This window comes from Monodon monoceros, unplaced genomic scaffold (assembly GCF_005190385.1).
Source record: "Monodon monoceros isolate NGI ecotype Baffin Bay Population unplaced genomic scaffold, NGI_Narwhal_1 Super_Scaffold_1, whole genome shotgun sequence".
Taxonomy (NCBI): Eukaryota; Metazoa; Chordata; class Mammalia; order Artiodactyla; family Monodontidae; genus Monodon; species Monodon monoceros.
The window spans coordinates 39,860,925-39,866,626 of record NW_021703765.1 but is presented as its reverse complement, the minus strand read 5'-3'; the positions used below and the strand labels follow the sequence as shown (position 1 = coordinate 39,866,626).

General features: G+C 35.6%; 1 non-coding gene across 1 annotated transcript; it reads left to right on the top strand.

Moving 5' to 3' along the window:
- Window positions 1-1,074: 1,074 nt before the first annotated feature.
- On the top strand, window positions 1,075-1,181 carry LOC114902336. The gene has a single exon (XR_003795479.1). It is a non-coding gene; the product is annotated as a U6 spliceosomal RNA (small nuclear RNA).
- The last annotated feature ends 4,521 nt before the right edge of the window (window positions 1,182-5,702 follow it).

Genomic DNA, 5,702 nt, shown 5'->3' with positions numbered 1-5,702 from the left:
ATCCTGTTTGAAGTGAGAGATAAGAGTTAAAGACAATAAGTAAAAATAAGTTTTTAATTAGACACAGCATGGAAAGAGAATAAACCAAAATATTAGAATTACATACAAATATCCGAAGAATTAATCTGAATGTAAATTTTCTAAACTCACTGTTCAAGACACATTTTCAGATTGGATTTAAAAAACAAACAAAATCAAGATATATGTTGTTTACAAGAAAAAGATCTAAAGCATAAAGACATATGAACACCTGAAACTTTTTAGTAAGTGAAAACATTCTATCAGACAAATAGTAACCAAAACTGGTTTAGGTAAATAACTATTAGAAAAGTGTACTTAAAATCTACTACTGCATACAAACAAGGTATAATCTGTCTTGGTATGTGCTACTATCTTCCAGCTTTTTGCCTGGAAACATTTTTGACCTGTGACACAGGGAAGTGCAACCAAAACAGCGGCGAGCAGTCTTACTGAGAGGAGGAGAGAGAGCTCAGAGTTCTGGGAGGCAGAAGTAGCTGGAAATCTGCAAGGCAATGTAATGAAAAAGAGAGATCCATGCAAAAAAATGGCTCCAGAAATCTTCAAGTCTGTTCAAAGAATAACCAAGACGGTGTAAACTGCATACTTCACAGAGCTCACACAGAGCTGGACACGCGTGCATTCCAATCAGTCAAAATAGAGACTCCTTGGAGAACACCCTAGGAATTCAAAAGAGACCCTTGAAGGGGCATGTATTAGTAAACGGCTGAAATCCAGAGAAAAGCACTATAAATGCACCATAAGTCTGAAAAACAAGCTTTCAATGAAAAAATGGAAAATCTGAATAGTCCAATGTCTCCTTACAAAAATGGAATTTATAAGTAAAAAGACTTTCACAAGGAGATTCCATCCCAGGTGGCTTCAATAGTAAATTCTATGAAATGTTTCATAAGGAATAATACCATTCTAATACAAAATCTTTCAGAAAGTAGAGGAAAGAGGGACACGTGCCAACTCACCTAATGAGAAAGCATTGCACTGATACCAAAACCAGAAAGCTATATTACAAAAAAATTTTTAAGGGAGAAAGTTATAGTGCCCACTTCGGTAACACATATGCTAAAATTGGAAAGATTCAGAGAAGATTAGCATAGACCCTGCCCAAGGATGATACACAAATTCGTGAAGCGGTCCATATTTTTTCAACTCTACTTCAATAAATTTTTTTTAAAAATAAAAAAATTTACAAGCCAGTTGCATTCATTTATATTTAAAGGACACTTCCCTGAAACGCTATTTTATAATTGTCTCTTTGTTAAATATCCAGATTTGGTGTGCTCAGGGCAATGCACCATGCAAAATTATGGATGAGTGAAGGGCAGGTGAGAAAAGAAGAATCAGTGATTTTAGGAAATGGTATATATGGAAGTTTGTGGCCACGAAATTGATATCTTTAAAATTCTTGTTACCTCTGATGTCCTAATCTTGTAATCCTAAATTAGATTGCTAAATAATGTACAAGTATCTGCCCTGTTGCCTGAACAGTGTTCAAAGATTCTTTAGAAAGGAGATCTCGTCTCCAAGGACCCTCTTCTGCTCTGCCTTTTACTTAGCTTACAATTGTGTTTTATTTACCTTTCATTTCAACTAGATTGTTTTTATTCACCAACTTAATAAGCATAGGGATCAGTTCATTTAAAAAATCTCCATTATAATTTTATCTTGAAATATTTATTATAGTTGTTATTGTTAGTTCATTTAGGCATGAGAATTCTGTTCCCCATCTGATTAAATGATTATCTGATCTTCTTGTTAGAACATTGGAGCATCTGCCTCCAATAAAAGTTCCGTGCTAAGTACTTATCACAGTTCCTTAAGGATAAAGTGGAACTTAAGCAAGTCCGAAAGAATAGGTTTAGTATTTTTACACTTGCCTGCTAATAAGTATTTAATTATGGCAAAATTTGTCTGAAAATTGCTTTTATTATAATATACAACCTAGTTTAAAATTTGTGTGAGAAGTCCCTAAAGCTCTCACCTACCTCGGATTATTGAAGAATGCCACAATTATAGACGGATAGCTCAGGTGACAGCAATACCTCCTTAAAATCAGAAGTAAGAAATCTGATTATTTTTTTTACTCCTTTCTTTCTTCTTCTTTGTATTCCTTCTCCTTTCTTCCAATAAGATAGATATTTCAAAGTATGCATAGAGATATTCCCATGTATTTAATCCCTACTAAATAGCTTCTTAATGACTTTTCTGGCTCTGAACAACCTCCTAAAAAATACAGGATTTTGGTCATTCATAGCTGGGCCATCTCTGCAGTGTTATAGTAGTCTAAAAATATACCAGTATTTTTATTAATTTAATTTAATTTTTAAAATATTTAAGCATTAGTAAAATCAGTTTTTAAATGTTGATTAATTGCACTGATTTTTCAGTACCTCATGTGCAGTGATACTGCTCCTTCAAGTAGAAATCAAGAATATTTCTTTACATAAGAACAGATGCCACATCTATTTCTTCTTTGAAAATGCACCCTTAGCTGCCAGCAGAAGTTCCTCAGGGGTTTTAAAAACATCAATCAGTTTCACAGCTGGAGAGAAAATACTTTCTTAGAGAAGTTTTACCTATAAGAAGAATAGGCTTTGTCATTTTCGAAGGCACACAATGAGTTAAATTTAAGAAAGGCCAAGAAATAGCTTTTCACTCACAACTGACTTTATTTGAAGAGAAAAAGAATAGAGTAGGCATAATGACTAAACACTTTACATCCCAGGTACTCTCAGGAAGCACACAGTGAACTGTGGTGATAGCCACTGGACAGGCTGTCTCTGGGGGACACTGCCCCTCCAATCCTGCAGAAAAGCCCTGATATACCGGTGCTTAGACAAAAGCACTTTATGACTCCTACTTCTCCCTGAGTAAAAAGGTATTTCAGTCTCAGGTCTGAGTCCTGACAGAAAAAGAAATCGAAAATCTCAAGTGAAGCATTGCCCTTTACTTATTTTATAACTTGCGTTTTATTTACCTTTCACTTAAACTAGATTGTTCTTACTCACAAATGTAATAAACACAGAGGTAATTTTATAAAGAGATCTAGATTATAATTTTACCTTCAAATATTTATTATAGTTATTACTAGTTTAAGCAGAACCTGTAGTGAATTAATTATATCTTCTTGGCATTTTAAAGGAAAATATAGTTTTTAAAAAATGGATGATTATTTGACATATCTAATAAAAGCCTGCTTCAGAATAACTTTGTTTTTACCAGTATTTTAAATAGGATAATTTCCTTCCCTATGTCATTGTCACAATATTTTGATCAATATGCAGAAGAATCAAGGGATACTTCTAGTCAATTAAGATAAATGTAAGAATGTACTGATGAATAAAGCTTGTTCATTTTATATTGGTTCATACTTATGAAAGACAACTACTGTGCTGTATAACAGTCGAGCTATTGCTTTTTAAAAAGTCTATAAATCTTTGTGCAAAAGTGCATTCATCTATGTGGCTAAAACATGAAATAATAATTTGGTAATTAACGTTTAATTTCACTCAAAGAATTGTTTTAAATAAACCCCAGAGATTTCCCTGAAAAAAAAAAATCTATCAAACTTGGAAGCCAAAAGAATGCTTTATTTCTTTTGTAACTTTAAATACCTTCTATGTCTGAAAATGGGATAAAATAGCACCACTTGTGAAGATGGATTAATGCTAATAAGATCTTTTCAAACTCTCATTTATGTTGATTGTATAAATATAAAGTTATGACTAATAAGAACTCAAGTGTACTCTAAAAGAACAACTTGAGACTTTCAGTTCCTTATTGCAAATAATTGCTCATATTATTTGTCTTGTGTTATTTGTTCTGACTGGCTTTAGTCTTTGAAATTATCCATTTTATCCAGAATTTATTTGCCAGGATTCTCTTTAACATGCAAATGTGCTATAATTGTCATCATTTATTTAAATAGTTTACTTTTCCCATTAACAAAGAAGATATGGACTGAATTGGAACTAAAATTGGTTGATGATGAGTGAGCAGCCAGTGAGGAAGGGCAGGAAGAACAGCGAGTGCTGTAAAGAAAGAGAAAGGCTTCATTGAGCATCTATATGAAATGATTCTGGCCACTTCATTTTTAACCCTCACAGACATGTTGTCAGATAATCGTCAGTTTCCAGTTTCAAAAATAATGGGGCTGGGGATGAAGATTAGGTAACTTGCCCCAGAGCTATGACATGTAAAGCCAGGTGCAGTTGACTCCAAGGCCTATGAGATGAGGAAACACAAGATTTTGACTTTTCTGCAGAGTCCTGCAGAGATGAGCAAGGACCATCTCCAATAAAATATGTGAAGTGGACAGAATTTTGATTCAGTATCTCAAGGCTTTTTTTTTTTTTACATCTTTATTGGAGTACAATTGCTTTACAATGGTGTGTTAGCTTCTGCTTTATAACAAAGTGAATCAGTTATACATATACATATATTCCCATATCTCTTCCCTCTTGCGTCTCCCTCCCTCCCACCCTCCCTATCCCACCCCTCTAGGTGGTCACAAAGCACCGAGCTGATCTCCCTGTGCTATGTGGCTGCTTCCCACTGGCTATCTACCTTACGTTTGGTAGTGTATATTTCCTGTACCATACCCCACATGTAAACATATCCGTTCTGACATTCACTCCAAGAGCCAGCAGAAATGCCTTCCCAGTCCTTCCTATTTCTTCCTGCCCTGTCCTCCACTATTCATTCATCTGATTGCTCCTTCATTTATGTGTGCATTCATTCACCAAATATTGAGTGTTTACGATGTACTAAGGACTGTTTTGGCACTGAGGCTACAAATGTGAACTAAAAGAACCCCATCCTTGCCTTCATGGAATTACCTCCTAATAGGATCTGAGAACAACTTTATGGAGATACTCTAATTACACAAATAATAAATATTTAAATTACAATCACCCCATTCTCCCCATGTCCATCATCAACCCAGTCGGTGTCATCTCTCAGGAAACAATCTGAAGACTCAAGTCAGATGTAAATCTCTAAATTTTATCCAACCACATTTTCATAAGAGTCTAGATACCACTTGAAAGCGCCAAGGGTAAGGGGAGGGGGAGGGAGTAGGGGAAGGAGAAGCACAGATGAGGAAGAGCCTCTAGAGTAGGGCAGGAAAGGCAGTACTAATCAAAGGAGCAAAAAGTGATAGAAAATGCATGCACAATTGGTCAGGGATGAAAGAAAAAGGCAGAAATAGAGATCACCTGGAGAAGTGGATTAAGGAAGAGTCCTGATTGGCAAAGTGAGCTATGTAACATCTGTCTCTCTGCAAGACTCTAAGCCCCTTGAGGGAGGAACTGGGCCTTTTTACCATTTCCATGTGCATCATCGCCGTGTCACGTAACATTCTGTCTTGCACACAGTCTGCATTCCATAATATTTGCTGAAATGAAGGAAGAAAGGAAGGGAGAAATCCAACATGTTGGCCTAATCTGACTTATTAATTTTAAATACTACATGGTGATAACCGATAGGCAAGTTGTTAAGTGCATATAGCTCCATGCCTTCTGACCGTGCCACAGCAGCAGTGACATGAGGGATCTGCTTGTGGTTTTCAGCTCTTTGGCCTATTTTCTGTGATAATGACAAAGTCCCTGAATTAGCCAGTGCTAAGATTTTTTAGCCATGGACTCAGCAGAGGAACATGAATGTCT